Below are 25,424 nucleotides of genomic sequence, written 5' to 3' on the forward strand. Positions count from 1 at the left end.
TACACTTGTTGTGTGTGTACGTGTGTGTTCGTGTGCCTGCTTTTTAATCAACAGGTCCGTTCCTAGATTGCTCTTGGTAGTAAAATTGTCACTGCAGTGTCTTCTGCTACCTAGCTGTGGTAATCCTAAAAGCTGTTTTCTAATATTAAATACTGTCATTCAAGAACGCAAGAAGATCACACTTTTCAACCATTTTAACTCAGGCACAGACTTTGGTTTACTATATGAACAGAAGATAAATATGTCCTGGCAGAAATTTGAAGAGTCAGCTTGCTTCTCACTATGGTCACTTTCCCCCATCTCTGCACTCTTATCTTGGAAGCATATGTCAAATGGGACCTACATTAGACCATGTCCCTGAGTAAAGACAATGGGCAGATACAGAAAACGGTATGGAGATTCCTCAAAAAGTTAAGACTAGAACTACCATATGATCCAGCTATTCCACTGCTGGGTATTTATCCAAAGAACATGAAAACATGAATGTGAAAATATATTTGCACCCTTATGTTCATTGCAGCATTATTCACCATAGCCAAGACTTGGAAGCAATCTAAGTGCCCATTAATGGATGAATGGATAAAGAAGATGTGGTATATATACACAATGGAATACTACTCAGCCATAAAAAGGGTGAAATCTTACCATTTGCAACAACATGAATAGACCTTGATGATTTTATGCTAAGCTAAATAAGTCAGATGGAGAAAGTCAAACACATACTATATGATTTCACTCATAAGTGAAAGATAAAAACAACAACAACAATAAACACATAGATACAGAGATTAGATTGGTGTTTGCCAGAGAGGAAGGGGGGAAGGGTGGAAGGTGAAAGGAGTAATAGGGCACATATGTACGGTGATGGATTGTAATTAGTTTTTGGGTGGTGAACATGATGCAGTCTACATAGAAATTGAAATATAATGATGTACACCTGAAATTTATACAATATTATAAATGAACGCTACCTCAAAGGAAAAGAAAGACAGTGAGCAGATTCCCATTAAAGGTACATAGCACGAAGGAGGAATAAACTTCATGGTTTTATGCCACAAGGATGTTTGAGATTGATGGTTTCCATCCCATAACCTGGCCTCTTTGAGATGACTGATAAATTGGAACCAAAAGTGGTTTGCAAATAACCTCAAATATGTGTCATTGTCTTTGGAATCACTCAGAGAGCGGTGAGATAAGTGTTATTGGGGGTTGGAAGGTATTAGAGTTGGAAGCTATCAGAGCTATTCGTGTTATACAGTGGCAAAAACATAATAACCCACTTGCCTATAATCTTATAGCTCTAGGTCTGGGATTGGCGAACTTTCTGTAAAGGACTAGATAGTGGTTTAGGTTTGAGGGCCTTATGGTCTCCATTGCAACTACTCAGCTCTGCCATCATAGTAGGAAAGTGGCCACAAACAATATTTAATAAATGAATATGGCTGTACTCTAAGAGAATGTTATTCACCAGAACAGGAGGCTTGATGGATGCAGAGGTTGACAAAGAGAAGGAAGAGCATCGGCTGTAACTATTGGCTACATTAGACAAGGCACTGCAAGGAAAGAAGTGAGCTCAGAAAACAGTGGGCCATTATGAAAGCAGAAATTCAGAGAGTTATAAGTTGGAGGAGACAATTTCTTCTTAAACCTGAATAGTCAAAGATACAACTTAGAAATGCTATTAGCCACAAAGACTTGTTAAATCTCAGCCTCCTATTAAGATAAAATAAAAGGTATAGCTGTCATGCTTAAAACCTCTGATTGGATTAACACGGTACCCAGAATCTCTTTTCAGTAAAACAAGTGTCTAAGGAAAAGAAAAGAAAGTGTAGCTTTCCCAGGGACAACTGATATGCTCAAGTTACATATAAGTTAGTTATTTAGTTATATCTCCAAAGATTTGTAGGTCTGGTTTTTGGCACATGCAGCAGACTAAAATCAAATAAGTAATATGGCTAGCAAGGTTCTGAGAGAGTTGCACTGCTAAATGAAGAAGCATCATCTCAGAGTAAAAGAAACTATAGCTGTTTAGTACTTAAAACCTTCCTTGAGCCTCTTACTTTTTATTTATTAGAGCAGATTTAGAAAGATGCTCAGAGCACAAAGATGAAACTGAGAAGATAATTAAAGAAGGGAAAAAGCGTGCATGATGACAGACTGATGTAGAGAACGAACTAAAAAGCTGTTTTCTGGGAGTAGAATCTGAATCTAATCTAAGAACATTCTCCATTTCCAGGATATGAGATTGGAGGCTCCAGCCAACATTTGTCTTCTGGAATTTCAATATTTCTCTAAAAAGGTACTGCTATATGGCTTCAATTCTTTCTTCCAAAAAGTGAGTGTTTATTACGTTATCCTGTCCCAAAGCTGCCACATTTGACTGGGTTTGTGGAAAGTATATTATTTGTCTTCTTGGTTCACAAGTCTCCAGACTTGGGCCAGATTTAAGATTTTCAAAAAAGCCTAAACACAGAGCATGATGAATTATTGTGATGGACCTTGGGTTTTCTCCCTTGAGGTGGGGTCAATTTCATGCATAAATGAAAAATTAATTTTTATTATAGAAAGATAGAATATTCTGTCCATTAGGATTATTCACCAATGTGTAGTGCTATCATTTCAGAAACATGGAACATCTCTACCTACTTTAAGGTGTTTCCCTGTGATTTTATTTTGCCAATAAAATGTGAACTGAAATAATATGTATCATATCTGGACAAAAACTTTAAGTGATATCATGTGGGCAGCCATTTTTTCTCTTTTTCCCTCCTTCCAAAATCACAATAACGTTTATTAAGATGGAGCCTCTTGAGTTGATATCTATGAGTAACTACTACAGCCTGCAGCCCCTTGACAACCATCAATGGCCATATAGCATCAGTGAGAGATACAATTTCTTGTTTTAAGCTTAAAACATGGGATTAATAACTTGCTACAATTGTGCACTTCCCAAACTATACTGGCAGCTCTGCTTGCAATGCTCCCCTTTCAATTCTCCTTAATTAGCACTTGTCAGTCTTTAAAAAAATCCACTTAATGTTTTTAAAATTAAAGAATGTCTTCGAACAAACAAAAGTGGAAGCATCGTAGACTGTGAAGCAGGACAACTAGGAGACAAGGCCGTCAGGAAAGAAAATATCATAGGTTGTAACACAGGCTTGAGTAACAAGGGTGCAGAGAGCTGTCAGGAGACGTCAGGACCCATAAACAGCCAGGAGGGATGGGATTGTCCCAGGCTGGATTCCTAATTGATTTGGGGCTATTAAGCTTTGCAAGAACAGCAAGTCAGAGAAACTGAACCTGAGATAGCCACTTCAGAGTCAACAGTAGAAGCAAACCTTCTCTGGAGAGAAGCTTCAATACAGGGTCCAGAACCCAGGCAGAATTAGATAAAGACACTCACAGCCAAAGATTACCAAGCTCTCCAGAATCCCAGCAGCCACGAGTGATATTCTAAAAGAAACGATGAACAGCAGATTTTAACTCCAACAATTATTTGTGTTTGGAAGATGATTCACAGAATATAGAACATCTATGTTTAAAATGTTTAAAGAAACAAATTATGCAGGTTCTTCAATAAGCAGAAACAGATTTGGAAATTAAACTGAAAATGAAACTTGAAATGTAAATAAAACTTGTTACAATCAAAAATCAATAGATGGTTGAGACAATTGCTAAATTATAGGGAAAAGACTTTTGACCATCTAACTAAAAAAAACAGAAAAAGATAGGAGCCAGCCCAGTAGTGTGGTGATTGAGTACACATGCTCTACTTCAGTGGCCGGGGGTTCATGAGTTCACATCCTGGGCACAGACCTTACACTCCTCTCATCAGGCCACTCTGTGGTGGCATCCCACATGCAAAATAGAGGAAGATGGGCACAGATGTTAGCTCAGGAACAATCTTCCTCAAGCCAAAAGAGGAAGATTGGTAACAGATGTTAGGTCAGGGCCAATCTTCCTCACTAAAAAAAAAAAAAAAAAAAAGGGTAAAATTTGATTCCTAATCCTTTAAAAAAATGCTTAGAAATATTTAGAATATCTTAACCTGGTAAACACAGGTGGAAAATGTTTCCAATAAATATAACTCTAAATGAGTAGTGTGAGAAGCATTTTCCTTTATAATGGACAGCCCATATCATGACTTATATTCAACAAGGTGGAAGGTGAGAGAACAAAGGTAAGAGAAACATAAAAGCACGAGGATTAGAAATAGAACAATTAACCATCATTTGTAGTTAACGTTATTGTTTACATGGGGAGGGGATGAATATCCAGACATGTTATTAGCACTAAAGATAACAGGGTAAAATAGTGAGGTGACTCAAAATAAGAAAAGTATGCAAAAAAGCAATGTTTACCAACAACAATTAGAAATTTAAGTAATGGTGCTGGCTCAGTGGCTAAGTGGTTATGTTTGCACGGTCTGCTTCAGCAGCCTGGGGTTCGCTGTTTCAGATCCTGAGTGTGGACCTACACACCACTTGTCAAGACATGCTGTGGCAGGCATCCCACATATAGAGTAGAGGGTGATGGGCACAGATGTTAGCTCAGGGTCAGTCTTCCTCAGCAAAAAGAGGAAGATTGGAAGCAGATGTTAGCTCAGAGCTAATCTTCCTCAAAAAAATGAATAAATAAAAAATTTAAAAATTTAAAAAAAGAAATTTAAATAGTAAGAAAAATTAAATACCTAAAAATTACTCTGCCAAAAGATGTGCAAGACCTGTGTGCAGAAAATTATAAATCTACTAAAAAAAGCATTAAAGAACAAAAACATTGAGATATACCCCGTATCAAGAGATAAAATGAATATCATAAATATGTTATTTCTTCTCTACAGATTTAAACTGACCCACAGATTCAATGATTCTAAAACTTATATAGACTAGCAAAGAACTAAAAATAGTTTAAACCTTTCTGAGAAAGAAAAATGTGGAAGAAGGAAAGCCTTTACTATCCTGAGACTTATTTTAAGTTATAGTAATTCAGACAGTATAAAAAGTGCACAAGGACAGGCAAATTGACATACAGAACAAAACAGTGAACCCAGAAATAGGTCCACAAAAATACGCTGCTTTGACTTAAGGCTGAGGTGGCAAAATGAGCAGCAAAAATTTGTTATCCATATGGAAGGAAAAGTAAAATTGAAACCTTGCATCGCAGCATATCTATAATTCAAACCCAGATGGCTTAAAACTTGAAATACGGTACACAAAGCTTTACAGTGTTTGGAAGAAAATATAGATGAATATATTTCTGATATTGGGAGATGGTAGATTTCTTAGACAAGGTGCAAAAGTGTTCATTATTAAAAAAAATGCAAATGTGACTATATTAAGAGCAAAAACTTCTGTTCATCCAAATATCTTAAAAAGTGAAAGATCAAGCAAACTATATAACTATATATAAACTTGGAAAAATGTTTGCAATGCATATAATATAAAATATTAGTATAAAAACATAAAAATATAAATAAAATAAAATATATAAAATTAAAAAAATTTAATAAGATCATAAATAAAAAGAGCAATCTATTTTAATAATCTTTTGCTGCATAACAAACCACTCCGGAACTTAGTGGATCAAAACAAGAACCAGATATTGTTTCATCATGGTTCTGTAATTTATATAGTGCTCCATTGAGATGCCTATTTCTGGGCTACATTGTGTTGACTCGGGAAGAAGGACAAAGACGAAGGCAAAAAATCTCAGATGACATGATCACATTTCTGCCACATGCACTTGAGTGGCTGAAGGTTGACTGGCTAGGACTTTCTCATTTTAGTCTCACATCTTCCTGATCCTCTCTCTACATGGCTTCCCCATCCAGCTTGGTAGTCAGGTTTGTTTACCTCAAGACTCAGGGCTCCAAGACAGAGAAAAGAGGAGTACTAAAGGCTTTTTAAGTCTAGGCACAGAAATAACACAGTGTCACTTCTGTCTCATTCTATTTGTGAAGCAAATCACAAATTTAGGGGGAAGAAATGCTGACACTAACACTTGGGAGAAGTGGCAAAGGGCCTTTAGGAAAAGAGAAACTGGTAGGGTCATTTTTCTTTACTGCAGTAACATTGATCTATAACATTATTTAATTTTCAGGTGTACAGGATTATAATTTGACATGTGTATACTTGATGGCATGCTCACCACCAAGGGTCTAGTTTCCTCTGTCACCATACAATTGGCCCCCTTTCCCCTTTCACTAAACTCCCAACCTCCTTCACCTCTGATAACCACCCATCTGTTGTCTGTATCTATGAGTTTGTTTTTGTTTTGCTTTTTTGTTCACTGGTTTTGTTTTGGTGTATATTCCATATAAGACTATGATATTAGTCTTTCTCCATCTTATTTATTCCATTTCTTGGCATTTATCCAAAGGATATGAAAACAGTAATTTCAAAAGATATATGCACCCCTATGTTCATTGCAGCATTATTCATAATAGCCAAGATATGGAAATAACCTAAGTGTTCATCAATGGATGAGTGGATAAAGAAGATGAAATAAATACATATATACTTATATAAATATTCCACAATGGAATACAACTCAGCCATAAAAAAGTATGGAATCTTGCCATTTGCAACAACATGGATAGACCTTGAGGGTATTAGGGTCATTTTTTTTAGCAATCTACCATGTAGGCTTATAGATAAATGAGCAAATGTCTTAAGCAGGCACTCCCCAGCAGAAAAAATAAATAACCATAAGAAGAGATGCTCAGCCTCATGAGAAATCAGAGCAAAATAAGACCATAAAGAGATTCCACTTCACATTCATTTGATTGGCAAAAAATAAAATTTGGCAATGCCAAATATTAGAGATATTTCTGACATCTCTTATCTTTTGGTAATGAGAGTGTTAATCGATCCAAATTTTCGCTGAACAATTCAGCACCATCTTGTATAACTGAGTATCGCCAGACTCTATGACCCAACAATTATACTCTTGCATGTGTGACACAGTCCTGCTACAGTGGACCAGAAGACGGGATAAGAATGCTTATAATGGCATTGTTTGTAAGAACAAAACCTAGAAACGAGCTCAATCTCCACACATGGAAAAGTGGGTAAATTAAATTTTGGTATCTCCATACCATGGAATATTATTCTACAAGGGAAATGAATATTATGATATAATAACATGTATGAATACACACATGTATTCATTACAGGAAGCATAGTGTTGATGAAAAGAACAAATCCAATTAGACTACATAGAATATGACTTTTTAAATATAATTCCAGAGCAAACAAAAATGAACATTATATTGATATAAATTTATACATACGTACATAAATATTTATCACTATATAGTGATAAAATTATATGGAAGTATAAAACACAATATTCAATTTTAGTCAAGCCATGTGGACAGGATATGAGAGGATCACACAGGTAGATACGTGTCATTCACAAGTACTTTGGGACCTGAGTAATAGAGTCATGATTATTTATTATTATTATTTTTAAAGTTGTACTGTTCTCTCCTGTAAATTGTACCACCTTATTTAGGAAAATTGGAATGTGGATGTGCACTCACATACGACAAGAATTTACACGATTATGCATTTCCCGTCTTTTTTCCCTTACCCCTTTTCTTCCTTGCCTCATTAAAATTACTTCTCTTTTTATGTTATCTATTGCTGCCTAACAAATTACTCCAAAACTTAGCTGCTCAAACAACAAGCATTTATTTTATCACACTGTCTCTGAGAGTCAGGAATTGGTAGGTGCCTAGATAAATAATTCTGTCTCAGGATCTCATGAAGTGACACTCAAGATGTAGGCTGAGGCGGCAAGCATCTGAAGACTTGACTTGGCTCTTGAATCTATGGCCACATTCACTCACGTGGCTGTGAGCAGGAGGCCTCAGTTGCTTGAGGGCTGTTGCTCAGAAGCCTCAGTTCTTCATCCTGTGGGCTTTGCCATAGGGCTGCTCACGATATGGCCGTTGGCTTCCCCTAGAGCAAGTGATCCGAGAGAGAGAGCAACCAAGACAATAACGCAACCTTAGGAGTGACATACCATCATTTCTGACATATTCCCCCTGTTACACGGGCCAACCCTGATGTAATATGGGAAGGGACTCCAGGAATATCAGGAGGTAGAGATTATGGGGAGCCATCTTGGAGGCTAGCCCTCTCACTCAGAAGCTGGAGGTAGAAATACATTAACAGTACAACCACATGGAAAAGGGCAAATAATGTGTTTCTCAATTTAATTTAACATAGTAAAACACTGGCATCATCAAATTTATAAACTTTTATAGTCCTCATAAGTTTCTTCAAAATCCCTATGGTAGTATCTTCAGAGTATTTACTTTCTTTCTAATTAAATCCACTTTTCTCTCACCAGCTTGTAAGAAAAATACATTCACTGTTTTAATTTATATTTATTGTTTTATGAATAAAATTGCAGCCATATTTGTAATGGATTGCTATTACTTTCAGAGAAAAGATGTAATCTTTCATACGTGTTTTGTGTTAATTAGTTTATATAAACTAGTGTGAGGAAACCCTCCCCCCATTCATTTTCATGTCTTTTCTCTGGTTAAATCCATTTATACCTTCACCTGTGAGTAAAGAACAATGTTCGACATTGTATTTACTGACTGAAATATTTGCGGACTAAAATAAAGTTTCAAGGAATTATTTTATTGTCTTACTCATGTGAAAATATGTGCCATGTTTCCCCCACAAATTTATATATATATTTTGTCTTGTTTTCCCCCTTCCAAAATCCTGTTTGGGTATTGTGAGTTTTGAGTGTCTGGTGTATTGTTATTAAGATATTTTTGCAACAATGGGAGGTGTTACTTTGGTGCAGACTCTGTGCTCTTTGCCATCAGTCATCTGAAACACGTACCACCTTGGTACTTGATCAAGGCACTTATGCATACACTTAGTATTTTATGGTTAATGAATGACCACAGGTATGTTTATACAATTAAATAATGTTACAAAATATTACATTTAAACATAGTAATTGTAATATGTGAATCACAGGATAAATGACAGATAAAGCCACTTCTAATATTTTTTAATTCTTATGTTTTCAAAATATTTCATATATTACAGGAGCAATTTTTCCTTTCAACTCTATTTTTTTTTCCATGCTATGGATCATTCTCCCTGAACAAGACTTTACCATTAGTTAATTTCTATTGATTCTTTTCATATAGTTATACTATTTTTGATGCATTTATTTTGCAAACAACCTAAATTAACATTAGGAGTTACATTTTGGGATAATAAATGCTTTCTCAGGGTATTTCCTTAGTGTCTTCTGATCCTCTAAAGACAGGCTTCATGTGTCTATGTAAGCTTTTTTTTTTGTTTTTGAGGAAGATTAGCCCTGAGCTAACAACTGCCGCCAATTTTCCTCTTTTTGCTGAGGAAGACTGGCTCTAAGCTCACATCCCTGCCCATCCTCCTCTACTTTATATGTGGGACACCTACCACAGCATGGCTTGACATGTGGTGCCATGTCCTCACCCAGGATCCGAACTAGCAAACCCCAGGCCGTTGAAACAGAATTTGCTAACTTAACTGCTGCGCCACCAGGCAGGACCCCTGTATAAGTTATTAATGCTAATTTTCATAGTTTCTATTCTGAATATAAATATCTATATTCAGCATTTTTGAAACCACAGTATTCATATATTATCTGAAGGAATCTCTATATAGAAATGCCACAGAAATAGCCCTGATTGATAACCTCAATGTGATATTTTGTTTCTGAGGATATTTTGGCCAATTTTAGGAGTTTTTCTTCAAAAGTTTTATGTGCATGGCAGGTTTTTCTAACCATTAATATATGAAAACATATATTGACAGGTTACTTGTTAATTTTATGTAGTTTCATAGGTTTTGTAAAGCTGAGACTTTGGATCTTTTTTCAGTTCTTCATATTTAATTCCATTATTCTGTCTTTTCTTTCAGCAAATTTACAGAGAAAATGTGCATTGAGTAAAATGCTGAAAGCATTTTAATTATGAAGCTTCTCATTTCATATCTTTGTTTGTCATAAAAGCAGGTAGTTATGGAGGCAGTTATAGCTACCTGAACATAAAGAACCCAGAGCGTTCCAAATCCTCATGCCAACGTCACGCATATATCTAAAATTTAGTTGTTGTCTTCCATCTGCAATTATGTTTGATTGGTTTTATTTGTCATTTCCAGGCAGTCCCAAATGAATCACCAAAAAATCGTCCATCAATTCCTCAATATAAAATGATTCATTACTGTAGAGTATGAGAGTGTAAAAACACAGTTTCCAAAAAAAAGATTACCTTGCAAAGTGAACGTATTCCATCTCCTCTGAGAGCTCAATAATTCAAGGCTGGAAATAGAGTTTTGTTCTATGGCTGATCGGATTGAGCACATTTTAGCAGCCTGTCTAAACACATGAATAACAGGACAGGAAAAAACGCAATGGAAATTTATGAAGTACACTGCGTTCTTCTATTGTTAACCTAAATTCCTAATTGTAAAGGAATGTGACTATCTTACAAGAATTACTCCTCCCCATAATCTCTACCAATTCATTGATTGTCTAATTGATACTGCTCAAAGAGCATATAGCAGTCAATCTTTTTAATAATAGGCTGAAACAAAGATATAATATAAAGGCATAAAAATAATGGAAAATTTAGCACATTTTAATGGGAATTTCTTGTAAAAACCTTTAATGATTATCTTTTCGGAAGTGAAGGGATTTTTTATTTTTAACAAGAGCCATCATTAAAGCAGAATGATGACGAAAGAAAAGACAGAACTAGAATACTGGAGTGTATAGAAATCCTAAGAGTTGAAGTTATGGAGTCAATAACATTATGTTCCCTCAAACTTATGCAAGATACAGACTTTATTACTTCTGAAAGCTCTTTGCAAGAGTATTTGATACAGAAAGATATGCTTGCTATGCATTTAAACTCTATTCCAAATAAGCTCATGGACAAATTTGTAATTCTTTTAAGACAGGGCTGCCACTAACCACCTGTGTGATTTTAGAGTAATCATTTAATCCTTTTGTGCCTCAGTTTCCTCATCTGTAAACTGGAATAATTAAAATATCAAACTATTGTACTTTTATGAGAATTACGTAAAGTTATAAATGAGAAGTGGTTTAGAAAAGTGTAGACTAACAATGTGCACTTAATCGATGTTAGCTATTAGATTAGTATTAAAATTCTAATACTTTATAGTCTCTAAAGGTCTTTATAGACCAATGTAAGAAACTTTTTTTTTTAGATAGGAGAAATGTGCTCATCATAGAAAGTTCTTATTTAGGAAATATAAAGAGTGATATTGTTTTGTCATCAATCTTCTTTTTCCAAAGGCGTGATACCATCATAACATTCAAGGAGAAACACTTTATTAAATGTTTTGCTGGTGGACCTGTTTTGTACTCACTGACATCGTCGTCAATCCTTCACATCAGTGCCTAGAACATACCTTAAGTATCAGCTCTTTTTTGTTTATAAGAACAAAAGTCATTCTCCTACAAGTTTTTAAAATATATCTAGTGCATTGAGAATTTTCACTGAAAATTATGAAGTCATTCTCATGGCTTTCCAATGACACCATCTTACTCTCCTATGTAGTGTAAATATTTAGTATATCAGTGAGTAAGTGTGCAAGCAAGCACTGTCTGGCTTTGGATTCCAGTTCCACTGCTAACTTGCTGGATGAACCTGGACAAGTACTTACTCAAAGTTTTAGGTTTCTGATCTATAAAATGGGAATAAAAATAATATCTGCCTCATAGAATACTTGTGAGGACAAAATGAACGAACGTATTTTACCATGCTCAACCCCGTGCCAGGTACAGAGAACATGAATAGTATAGTGTTGGCTTCATTGTTGTTTTATAATTGTTGTTGATGCTGCTGTTACTAAATTTGGCAATTTTCTTTTGTCACAATGAAAGTTTTGATTCTAAATTTGTATGTACATGAAATTTTATATGAATATATATAAAATATACACACACATCCATATATATGCAGATGTGCATGTGTGTATATATATATGTATATGTGTGTGTGTGTATATGTGTATATGCATGGGTATATATATTCTCTATTTCTTTTCTTTTTCCTTCTACATTAACTTCCTGCTTACATGGTATTTTGGTTCTTTATGTCTAACTAAAATAGAGGCATTTCTTTATCCATGAACATAATTTAATTACTCCATGTACTTTGTGAATAGGAAAGGGTCTTTAATAGACTTGCCGATAGTGCTACACGTACAATTAATTGAAAATCCAATTCACCGACAGAAAATAATAGATGCTAGTTTTCCTCAGAAACTGAAGTTAAAATTAATAAATTACTTGTGCAGACTTTGTGACATTGTTGCTGAAGGGTATGTGATAGAGGATAGGGAAAAAGCTTATCTGTAAACTCTAAGGAAAGTAAGAATTTTTAAAAAGTAGATGAAAGATGAAACAAAGATATGCACCTAAGAATAGGACATTCTTTTGTCCCATTCCCATTCTCAGATGATGATTTTGCAACATCCTTCAAGGAGGAAATGGAAGCAATTGGAAGAAAAATTTCAGAAACTCCAAATTGTCAAAGTCTTCAATAACTCTCTCATTGTTAAATCCAATAGCAAATTATGTCTTCATCATTCTTAACCTCAGTAGCATTTGAGCAGGCAGGTTATTTCCTTTTCTTTGATATACTTTCTTCTTCACTTACTTTTCAAGCTAGAACATTCTCTTGGTTTTTCTCCATTCGTGATCCTACCACTTATTTGCTTCTGTGAATTCTAGTTCTTCTCTCTCTTAATATTGCAATATTCAGGACTCGATCTGTGGAACTCTCTTCTTATCTGTTTATAAAATTATTCTAGTAATTCCACCCAATCATGTGACTTTAAAGACCACCGATATAGTGAAAATACCAAGTTAATAACTCCCAAATTTAGCCTGTGAAAATTTAGATTCTTACATACAACTAATTACTCAATATTTCCATTTGGAACTCTAACTTACGAATCAACATTAGTGTGAACTCCTCATTTTGCCCACGAATTTGATCTACATGCATTCATTCTCATCTCATTCATTACTTTTCATGCTTCTACTTGCTGAGTGCCTTCCTGAACTCCTCTTCTTTTCATACCTGTAGCTAATCTATCAGGAAAATATGTTGATTATAAATATATATATGTGTATATATATATATATATATATTTCTTTTTTTTGGTGAAGAAGATTGGTCCTGAGCTAACATCCGTTGCCAATCTTCCTCTATTTTTTGTCCGTGGGATGCTGCAACAGCATGGTTTGAAGAGCAGTGTGTAGGTTCATATGGGGATCCAAACCTGCGAACCCCAGGCCACAAAAGCAGAGCATGTGCACTTAACCACCATGCCACAGGGCCAACCCTGACTGTATTTTTTTAAGGAAAAAAATCTCAAATCTGACCACTTCTCATGAACTTTACCTAATAGTTCAATGATCTTCTAACTAATGCTTCCCAGCTCCAGCGCTTGCTGTTTAGAGTGTATTCTCAACACAGCTTGGCACTTCAAAAACGTAACTGAAATTTTGCTATCCCTCTGCTTCAAACCTCTAATGCCTCCCAGCTTCACACAGAACAAAAGCCAGGGTTGTATTAATGCCCTACAAGGCCCTACAAAGTCTTACCCTTGTTATATCTTTGATTTCATCTCTTATGATGCTGCCAACTGCTCCAGCAAACACATCTTGCTTTTCCTCGAACGTGATCAGCACATTTCCACCTCAGGGTTTTGTAATATTTCTTTCTTCTTTCTAGAATGCTTTTTCCCTAAAATATTTGTGAGGCTCAATCCTTACTTGGTCTTTCTTATGAATTTTACTCGTGTCACCTTGTCAATGAGTCAAACTTGGCAACTTTACTTAAAATTCTAACTCATCTCTTTATCACCTTTATGTACCCTATTCTTTCCCATCACATTTATCATCTTTTAAATACTATTTAAATTAAGCTATTTGTATATCTCCTCCCACTAATATATACACGTCATGCATTCAGGAATTTTTTCCTGTTTTATTTTCCGTTATATCCTTCGTATGCCAAAGAATTCTTAGTACATGGTAGGTGGTCCACAAATATTTGGTAAAGGAGAGGAAAAAATGCAATTTTTAGAGTTTAGGGAGATAGTACAAAAGAACAATGGATGATACATAGTTTATAATTAAACATGCTACTAATTAAATAAATCGAGTACCTAAAAATCCATTTATATTTGTCTTAATAAGTGCATAACATAGAGTAGAAGTAAAAAAGAAAAACTGGGCCGGCCCCATGGCCGAGTGGTTAAGTTCGTGCACTCTGCTTCGGCGGCCCAGGGTTTCACCAGTTCACATCCTGGGCGCGGACAGGGCACCACTCATCAGGCCATGCTGAGGTGATGTCCCACATGCCACAACTAGAAAGACCCACAACAAAGAATATACAACTATGTACTGGAGGGCTTTGGGGAGAAAAGGAAAAAAAATCTTTGAAAAAAAAGAAAAACTAACTTTCATTCAAAAAGAAGTAAATGTAATATTCATTATTTCCTGAGATTATAAACACAATTTTTTCTTCTACCTATGTTAACTAATAAAATTGACATTCACAAATTTTAAAAAAATAAAGAAATACCAAGACTTCTATGCTGGGTATTAAGTTAAAAGTATTCTCTGGTACCCCTTTCAGATTAGCACCCCTCACGTAGTTTTATTCCTAATGGAAAGCACTTCTATCATTAAACCTTCTTTTCATCCATTTTTTTTTATATTTGGGATTTTTTATCCTAATCTTTCATAAAACCACTGGAGTAGAAGGACTGTCAAGGTCTTCCTATGTTCCTGATCTACATAATTTATTTCAACAGAGAATTTATAAACTATGGCATTTCATATTTAATTGGACAAATGTCACAGTAAAAGTTTCACTTTGAATTTGGCATCTTCGTGCTCTCACTTTTTTCTTTCTCTTCTACCTTAGCCCACTCATGTCTTCATCTTTTATTTATACAATATTTTATATAAAGTATATTTAAAAGAAGATGCTGAATGCACAAAAGATGCCCCCAAATAAAATCTACAAAAATATGTGTGAAATACAATATATTAGTATTTACTATGCAGTATTTTAATTGCAGTACAAATTAATGAGTGCACACGGTTTCCCTCCATCCTCTAATTTCCAGATAATTTCTGATTTCAAAGTTCAGTCTTGTTAGCCCTCTGCTAAGTGAAATTTTACTTGGTTGATCATGTGATTTGACTTTTCATTTTAAAAATGAGATCAATTTGGCTTATAAATGAAATTACTGTAGTTATACACCCTATTTAAAAAAAATAGTTGACTATTTGAAGGGTTATCTGAATCCTCCAAAACAGATATTATCTGGTTTTTCCCTTAAGTATTTCACCCTCAACTTGCCCAAAGTTGAAGTCAAAGTTTTCTCCATTCCTCTCAACATCTAGAAATATTCATTCATTCATCCATTCTTCAAAAGTACCTACTGTGAGATAAGCACAAGTCTTAGCAATGGAGACTCAGGGGAGAATGAAATAAACCACAGAGCTTATTGTCCAGTGAGTAAGGCAAGAAACGAGTAAGATACACAAATACGTAAAAGATATTGAATGTTAGTGGTAAGACCTAAGGAGGAAAATATTACAGGCAGAAAATTCAGGAAATGCAAAACCCATACAAGAGGAGGGCATGAGCTATGCATATTATCTGGGAAAGACTTTTCAGGCAGAAGGAACTGCCAGAGGAGAGGACTTGAGGTGGCTATGTCCCAGCCAGGAGTTTAAAGGACTGATGGGGTCAGGGTGGGGCATATAGGGTGAGGGGTGGAATTATTTAAAATTTTCCATTACTTTATTTTTTTATTCTATTAACTTATGAGTTGTTTATTCTTTTGCTATTCTTTGTTACCATAGAGCTTATAATATGCTTTGTCAACTCATACTATCTAATAAAAATGATATCTTTTAGAACTACCAAAGCAAAGCTAGAATCTTAGGATAATTTTTTTTCTTTGCATTGAAGAAAATTATCCCTGAGCTAACATCTGTTGCCAATCTTCCTCTATTTTGTATGTGAGTGGCTGTCACAGCATGGCCACTGATAGATGAGTTGTGCAGATCCGCAGCTGGGAATGGAACCCAGGCCACCAAAGTGCAGCATGCCAAAATTAACCACTAGGCAACCAGGGCTGGCCCATAGAATCTTAGAACATTTTAATTCCACATCTTCTATGCTTTTTATATAATTTTGGTTTCACATTATAAATCCATATATACTACAACCCCACAAGACGTAACTATGATTGTTTTATGCAATGAATATTGAGTCAATTTTTGGTTATCTTTACCTTTATAATTGCCCTTTTCTTTGTGCTTTGTTATAGTCTTTATTTCTATGTTTCTCTTTGGCCCATTTTGATCCTGCCTCTTTGAGGAGCTTTCTCTCTGGAGTCTTCGTTCTTTTAGTTCTGTGTCTTCAGCAGCTCTCAGCTGCCTTCAGCTTAGTCATTTTTATATTTTATCTGTTTGGGTTTTTTCTGGTTGTTCTAGGTACATCATTATTCTGTCTTATGCTATTCTGTCCCACCTTGGAATTTTATACACATTATTTTTCTTTTTTTTTGTTTAAAGATTGGCACCTGTGCTAATATCTGTTGCCAATCTTTTTTTTCTTCTTCTTCTCCCCAAAGCTCCTCAGTATATAGTTGTATATTCTAGTTGTGGGTGCCTCTGGTTGTGCTATGTGGGACGCCACCTCAACATGACCTGATGATGAGCAGTGCCATGCCTGTGCCCAGGATCCAAACTGGCAAAACCCTGAGCCACCAAAGCAGAGGATGAACTTAACCGCTTGGCCACGGGACCAGCCCTCATTATTTTTCATGTATTTCTTACAGCTAGGGAGGTAATATCAATATTTCTGTTGTACACGTGAGGAAACTAATGTCCTCTGAGCCTAATCAACTTCCCTAAGATCACTTAGCTTACAAGTTCTCCAGTCACAATTTGAATACAGGCCTGTATGGGGGCTGACCCTGTGGCTGAGTGGTTAAGTTCGCATGCTCTGCTGCAGGCTGCCCAGTGTGTCATTGGTTCAAATCCTGGGCACGGACATGGCACTGCTCATCAAGCCACGCTGAGGCAGCGTCCCACATGCCACAACTAGAAGGACCCACAGTGAACAATATACAACTATGTACTGGGAAGCTTTGGGGAGAAAAAGGAAAAAACATAAAATCTTTGAATACAGGCCTGTATGACTCCAATTCCCATATGTTTCCTACTTAGTAAAGATTTAGTCAAGGGCTACATGAAGCTCTTGATTACCAACATGAGTTTAAAGAGAACTTATTCTGTTCCAGGCATCATACTACCTTTTGGGTATAGTGTGGTCAGTGGAGATAGGTAAAGAGAGGGTATACAACGATCAGTACATCTCCCATAACTTCAAAGAGCAGAGAAAATGCATAAAGAATTCTCAAAAAATACATGTACTGTAACATAAGTGTTGTGGAGACTTATCCAGAACCCAAGAATTGGTATAAAGATTATTTTAAGTTGAAAACACTTGAGACTTAGATGCAGGGAAAAAAGCCTTCTTGAGGTTTCCTCTATCTGCCTAAAAGCAGAGTTTAAATTTCCCTTGTGATGGGGACACTATCATCTCTCTTACCAGGAACGACAGAACAACTCGTATCGCTAGAGATGCCGAAGGCACTGAAGTGAGTCTGCATAAGCCAACCTTACTAAATTAACCCTTATCTGCCATTAGCTTCCCCCATATATTTACCTGCCTGCAGTTTACCACCCCTAGAAGCCCAAGTCTCTTCCTCTTGTCTATCACTTTTCTACAATTTACTGCATTTTTTTTAATGTTTTTTGGTGAGGAAGATTGGTCCTGAGCTAACATTTGTTGTCAATCTTCCTCTTTTTTTTTTTCCCTCCTCAAAGCCCCAGTACATAGTTGTGTATCCTAATTGTAGGTCACTCTAGTTCTCCTATGCAGGATGCCGCCACAGAATGGCTTGATGAGCGGTGTGTAGGTCCACGCCCAAGATCTGAACCAGCAAACCCTGGGCCACTGAAGCAGAACGTGTGAACTTAACCACCCAGCCACGGGGCCAGCCCCCAATTTTTAAAAATGATATTTAATCTCCAGAGTCTAACTGCTTCTTTGGGTTTTCTCTTCTTTTTAGGGGAAGCCCCGTGCATATAAAAATATTCACATCATCAAAATTTCTATGCCTTTTCTCCTGTTAATCAGTCTTTTGGCAGTTTAATGTGTGGGCCTCACTTACAAACGTAAGAAGGTAGAGGACATGTTTTTCCTCCCCTACGATATACACAGGATGCTGTACAGGAAATTAAGTGTAAGGACTGGATTTGGGAAAGATTTTATATTTCATAGAGGAAATGATATTTGAACTACTTCTTCAAAGATGAGAAGGGGCTGCCAAGGTAGAGAATGGACAGCAGACGGTGGAAATATTATTGACTTTATTCTGTACGGATGGGGAACTGCTGCTCATTTGGGACATAGAAAGTGAGGCAATAGGGCCCGCATAATGTTAGAAAGGAAAGAGTTAAAAAGGAAACCCCTGCATTGCTCTGGCGGGGTACAGAGGGACCCAGGCAGAGATATTAACGGTTTTAGCCTTTGTGTATCCATGTGTCTGCCTAATGAGGGATACTTTTCTCAAAAAACTAGGCAGACTATAACTTTCCCTATTACCACAAATTGACAACATTACAGGCAGAAGGTAGAAAGTTTTCAAATTAGAGAAAGAACAAAATGTAAATTCAGGTTGGTCATTCCCAGGTGACAACGCAAAAACAATATTCGAAGAGCTTATTGGAAGAAACAGCTCTCATTAACAACAAAGTGGTGACACTATATTTAAAGCTGACTTTAAACAACTGCACTCAGATTATGAATATCTTGCAAATAGTACTAAAAACCCTGACAAAATCAAAGCTATCCCATAACACAAATTACACCCTCTCTCCCTCTGTCTCACTAGATTGTAACTCCCAGAACACAAATTACATTATCATTTAGTTTATTATTCCCGTGGAACACTTAAGGATCTGGTATTTGTTGAATAATGTACTGATTGAAATACAGAAAAGGAGGGGAAACTAATGATATAGGAAATTTTATTAAAAGTTGAAAGTCAAGGATTCCGGACAATACTAGGAAAGAGACTATTCTCCCAGTTAAAATTAGTCAAGGCGTTTCTCCAGTTCTTTGTGAAGAGAAACTAGAGATTTATATTTGACTCCAACCATAAATCTTTCAACAATATAGATATATAGTTAAATGAGTGGTAAGATGTAACTAGTTTTCCTTCCAAGATTTGTTCATTCTGTTATGCTTTTTATTTTGTTTATCTCCAAGTCCTGAGATAAAGAACCCCAAGCAGTTTTCCTGGGTAGCTCTCTCAACTATATATTATACATGACAATTGTCAACAGATAATGACACCAAATAGTGGATTAATCAAGGAAAGAATCAGCACCTATTGAATGAAGCTCTAATAAGACTTACTTGTGTTTTAGGGGCTAAATGTTGCTACTGCAAAACAGTATTTAAGAGATAATGAAAGTAATCACAAATTAAGTATTTAAAATATTTAGTCTGGGCCAGCCCTGTGGCACAGCAGTTAAGTTCACACATTCCACTTTGGTGGCCCAGGGTTTACCAGTTCAGATCCCAGGTTCAGACCTACACACCACTTGTCAAGTCAAGCTGTGGCAGGCGTCCCACATATAAAGAGAGGAAGATGGGCACAGATGTTAGCTCAGGGCCAGTCTTCCTCAGCAAAAAGAGGAGGATTGGCAGCGGATGTTAGCTCAGGGCTAATCATCCTCAAAAAAACCCACAAGGTGTAAAAAAATTTAAATAGGGCAGGACCGGTGGCACAGTGGTTAAGTGCGCACGTTCTGCTTCAGCAGCCCAGGGTTTGCTGCTTCGGATCCCGGGTGCGGACATGACACCGCTTGGCACGCCACGCTGTGGTAGGCGTCCCATATATAAAGTAGAGGAAGATGGGCACGGGTGTTAGCTCAGGGCCAGTCTTCCTCAGAAAAAAAGAGGAGGATTGGCAGATGTTAGCTCAGGGCTAATATTCCTAGGGAAAAAAATAAATTAATTAAATTAAATTAAATTTTAAAAAAATTTACATAAACAAATAAAATGTTTAGCCTGTTGATTTAATTCGATATTATTTCAAATATCAAAGCAGTTCTAGTTGCTCATATCTATTTTAGATTCAATCTGATTTATACCACAGCTATATTTCATTTTCAGTGTTCCTTGTAACCTGTGGATAAAATGATTCCTTTGATTCTGTGATAAAAGCAAATTCTCATCTCTATCAATTCAGTTGAGTAATATTATCTTTATTTTTACTTTCATAACTTTTTTTATTTTGATATAACCTCTAACTAAAACAGAAGTTGCCAAAATAGCTTAAAGATCTCCCACAGAATCTTTATGCAATTTGGCCAAATATCTCTATTTTGCCCCATTTGCCTATTTATCACCGCCCCCTTTCTGTCTGTTTGTATAAGTGTACACACTTACACATGTGTGTGTATGTACATAAATAATTAATTTTCCTGAATCAGTTAGAGTATGTTGTAGAATCATGTCCCTTTAAACCTAAATATGTCATTGTATGCCTCCTATGAAAAATACTATACACTTACATAACTATGGTACAGTTTTTGAAATCAGAATATTTAATATTGATACAATACTGTTCTCTAATCCACAGTTGATTTTCAAATTCCATCAGTTGTTCCAATAATGTCCTTTATTTTTTCCTGGTTCAGGATCCAGTCCAATATCATAAATTACATTCTGTTGTCTTGTATTCTTTGATCTAGAATATTTCCTTAAACTTCCTTTGTCTCCCTTGAATTTGGCAATTTTATTTTTATTTTTGTATTTTTGTTGCGGTAACATTGGTTTATAACGCTATATGACTTTGGCGCTTTTAAAGAGCACAGGTGCATTCTTTTTTAGACTTGTCCTTCTGTTTGAGTTTTGCATACATTTTTGTAGGAATACCGCAAAAGTGATGTTTATTCTTAACAATGTGTTGTATCAGGGAACACACAATGTTAATTCGTCCTGATATAGTAATATTAATTTGATGACTTTGTTAAGCTAATCTACCAGGTATCCTTATTACAAAAAAGTTTTTTGTAGTTAATAACTAATTTTATTTATCAAATTTGACCTACTAGATTTATCATGTATTGACTCTTTTTTTGACTCTATAATTCTCCTTATACTTTTTAGCGGCTCTGCTTCTGTGAGGAAGAATTTTCCTTTTTCATTCATTTATTCACTCATTCACGTCAGGATGAATGCAGATTATTATCCATTATTATCCAGCCAGGGGATGCATTTTCAAACTGGTTCCTTTCTCCTTTATTTATGTCCTAAGGATCTTTGGAATCCTTTCTTACCTTTGATAAAACAAAATAATCCAGACTCAATGTGTACTTTCTCTGTCCCGAACCTGAGCTCAATCTCTCCATGAAGAAGCCTAATTCCTTTTAATAAAGAATATACATTATCTTCTTTTATTTTTAAATTTTTCCTTATTTGCTATCACTTTTTATGTGTTAAAAAAATCAGTGGAAGTAAGAGAAAATATTGAACACAAATTCTTATTTTTAAATTTGCAATATTTGAACAGTAAGATCAGGAAAAATTAAAATTACCAAAGGTAAGTTTTCTTTCTGTTGGCTATATGTAAAATACCATCTTAATTATCACAAAATTCTGCCGAAAGTAATGTTTTGAAAAGATAAGTTCATTTCTTCAATATAAAAGAACTCTAACAATTGTATACTTTCTTTGTATTAAGCATATGTCATTTTAGACAAAATTATTAGGCTTTCTAGGCACAACTCAGATTTGGTTCTGCAAGTAAGCAAATCTAAAGGAAGGACCTTCAGTTTCCTTTACACGTTTTTCAATTAACACTTACCGTTTGAATCAACTACTACTCCCCAAGGTATTTCCACGAGCAGCTAAATGATGAACTTGCTTTCCCCGACTTCCTCCAAAGCACTGAACTATTTTAGTTGTTGATCCATGTGGGGAGATGATTGATGTGAAAAAGAAACCAGAGTTGCTCACTATCACACTTTATAAAATTCCCTTCCATTTATCACTCCTTAGACAAAAGCCCTCAAGATTAGTTTTGTTTAAAGATTATTTGCATTTAAATTGTGAGGATATAGAAGAGTCCTTGTATTTATGACAGAGGTTAAAAGCTAAAGCCATCAGCGGTTTAATCTTTTTTGAAACAATGTTCCCTAAAGCACCCCAAAGCACTGAACAGGCTACACTGTTCAGGGAAATTTCTTCAGCCAGGGGGATACTGTGGAGTCAACAATGCAAAAGGGAAAAAGGTATCTTTATTTTCTGCTGCGTTGGAGCCAAAAATATATTCCAGTAGAAAAATAGTCCTTGATGGGAGCTACTCTTTACAAACAAAAATGAAGCTTTTTATTTTCTGAAATTGCAATTGAGTAAGCCAATTTTTTCTCAAGTATCATGCAGAGTTAATTGACTTTCAGTAACCTAAATTATGTTGTTACCTTACAGTTCAATTTAAAATTGTTAAGCAGAGAAATTTAGAAATGCTAGAATGAAAACATTAGGCATAAAACAGACTGTAATGTAACATTATAGCAATTCTAAATAGATTGTACACAATGCAGGTTATAGCTGTGAGTGTAAAATACAATTATCTGTATTCTGCCATTCATTTCAGAGTTCACGGGGTCATTCATATCAAGTAAACAATCACACTTTTGAGTTTTTACCAGTAAAGATACCTTGTTGGAATAAGTCTTAAAAGCTTTTCATTTTAAAAGCTTTAACATAACTACTAAGTAGCTTATACAGAATTCTTCAAAAAGGCCCACTTATATGTTAATTGGTTTTTTAATCTGATAAATGAAAGAATCTTGTTTTATATTTAAAAACAAGACCATTCGGTTAAGGCCTAAATTGACCTGAAGGAAATGAATGATATTTACTCTGCCGGATTCATGCTGGCTTACCCATCTTTATGTGAAACTTTTGTATCTAAAATCTAATGATTTGATTTTGCAATCATGTAGTTGGTTCATCATATTTGTAGAGTCTACTGAAGAATTACATATTTTACTGTATTATATATCCTAATCAGTAGATGTAGACTTGAAAGTTCTATTTCTCCTTTTTATCTTTTTTCTTTTCATGATGTGTTAACTTTAATTAAGTACAAAGACTCTTCTGGCCGTGTCACCTAGAGATCATTTCACCCACTGCTCTGTTTGGCTGCCAGTCTCTTGTCTCTGTCTTCAACAGTGGTGAGGCAGATGCCCTTTCCACAGGGAAGAGAAATCCATGGTTTATTGCCTTTGCTGATAACACAAATGTTGGAGAGGTGCCAGCCCCATGGCCGAGTGGTTAAGTTCACATGCTCTGCTTAGCCTGGGGTTTCACTGGTTCGGATCCTGAGCGCAGACATGGAACCACTTGTTAGGCCATGCTGAGGTGGTGTCCCACATGCTACAGGTAGAAGGACCCACAACTAAAAAATATACAACTATGTACTGGGGAGGTTTGCGGAGAAAAAAACAATGTTGGAGAGCCAAGTGGCAAAGCTATTGCCATTGGTATCTTTCACATAAACTACATCAAAAGAACCAGGGTATGTCCCTCTGTTGGTGATCATCCCAATTCTTCCCAGGTGAGCATCTCCAGCCACCACACATTGGTTACCAATGTCAAATGATAAAATTGGTATCTTGCCAGTCTCTAAGTCAATCTGAATTGTGTCATTCACCTTGATGAGAGGATCAGGGTAGCGGATGGTGTGAGCATCATGGATCACCAGATGAGGGATTCCTTTCATGCCCATAAAGATCTTTCTCACTTTGCACAAGTGATACTCGGCCTCCTCAGGTGTAATACGGTGAACAGGAAAGCTATCCTTGGAGTCATAGATCAGACGGAAATTCTCTCCACTCTTGTCAATGCTGATGACATCCATAAAACCAGCAGCATAGGTTATGTTGGTTTGGAGCTTGCCATCAATCTTAATGAACTACTGCATGCAAATCTTCTTTACTTCATCTCCAGTTAGGGCATACTTAAGTCTGTCCCTTAGGAAAATGATGAGGAGGAGACAGTACCTCAGCTTGTAGGGACCAGTAGATGGATGAGGAGCAAACGCTGGTCAATTTACCCAGCATCCAATGCTTTGGAGCTGCTGCTCACTTCAGATGTTTCTTGGGACCATGAGCCATGGTTGCGCTAGGCACGAAAAGAGCTCTCCTTTATATCTTGAAGCTGGAGACCTGTGGAAAGGATCCATGTGATTTAAAAAACTATTTCTCATCATATGTATATTTGTTAACTATAATAGCCAAGATATTATGAAAATTAACCAGTTCTCCACATCAGTTTATTTTTGCGGTGTTAATGGTTACATGTTTAGTAAAACTTTTATCAAATATTCATAGCTCCAGAAATATACAGATATATAATCTATTAAAGCAAAGAGAAAAAAGACTTTAGATAAAATTCTAAAACAGATCTTTATAGTTTATACACCATGTGTACTCTTATCTGCCTTGAGCATGAGGGATGAGGTATAAAGCAACTGAAATAATATAAATAAAAAACATTTTGTAAAAGAAGGTCAAAACGACACATCTAAGGTAGTATTATTCTTCGCTGGCCACAGGTCTCACAAGAACTCATTATCTTCCTGATTTTCCTAGATGTCAGGTAAAACCATTTTCAGGAACAGGGTACATTTAGACCTTTCATCAGCTGCTTTCCTCAACTCAAATATATGTATGGTATATTTAATCCTGTGATACTAATTAGATACTTATTCATTTTAAGTAGCCTTCAGTAGACCCAAGATTCTGAATAAAATGGTGCCAGATTGCAAGTGCTAGAGTGAGTAACAGAGGAAAATTATTTTGGGAAAAGGAGTCTTCTAAATATTCTGCAAATTAACTCTTTACGTGATTACATCCTATCCATTTTCATAAGGTGTTGACCCAGAATATACTATTGAAACAAAATCATAATCTTCAACAGAATTTAACCTTAAAAGACAAATATCCTAAGAGGTGTGAGATTTTGTATTTCAATATATTATAGCAGATTATACTATTCCGTTAATATTGTTCTCTAACACTGCGTTTTCTCAGAAGTAGAAACTATCTTTTTGTCTTTCATCTCTTTGTTATCTCAGCACTGAAGTATTTTCCTAGTGGTGGTATTTTTCTGGTTCTTGGTATAACTTATTTCTTTTGTATGCTGGACATTTTGAATATTATATTGTGAGACTCTGTATTTTATC

At 35.7% G+C, this 25,424-nt stretch overlaps 1 pseudogene; it reads right to left on the reverse strand.

The window, feature by feature from the left end:
* Positions 1-21,937: 21,937 nt before the first annotated feature.
* Positions 21,938-24,354, reverse strand: LOC103545884 (small ribosomal subunit protein eS4, X isoform-like; annotated as a pseudogene).
* Positions 24,355-25,424: the final 1,070 nt, after the last annotated feature.

This window comes from Equus przewalskii, chromosome 31 (genome assembly GCF_037783145.1).
Source record: "Equus przewalskii isolate Varuska chromosome 31, EquPr2, whole genome shotgun sequence".
Lineage (NCBI taxonomy): Eukaryota > Metazoa > Chordata > Mammalia > Perissodactyla > Equidae > Equus > Equus przewalskii.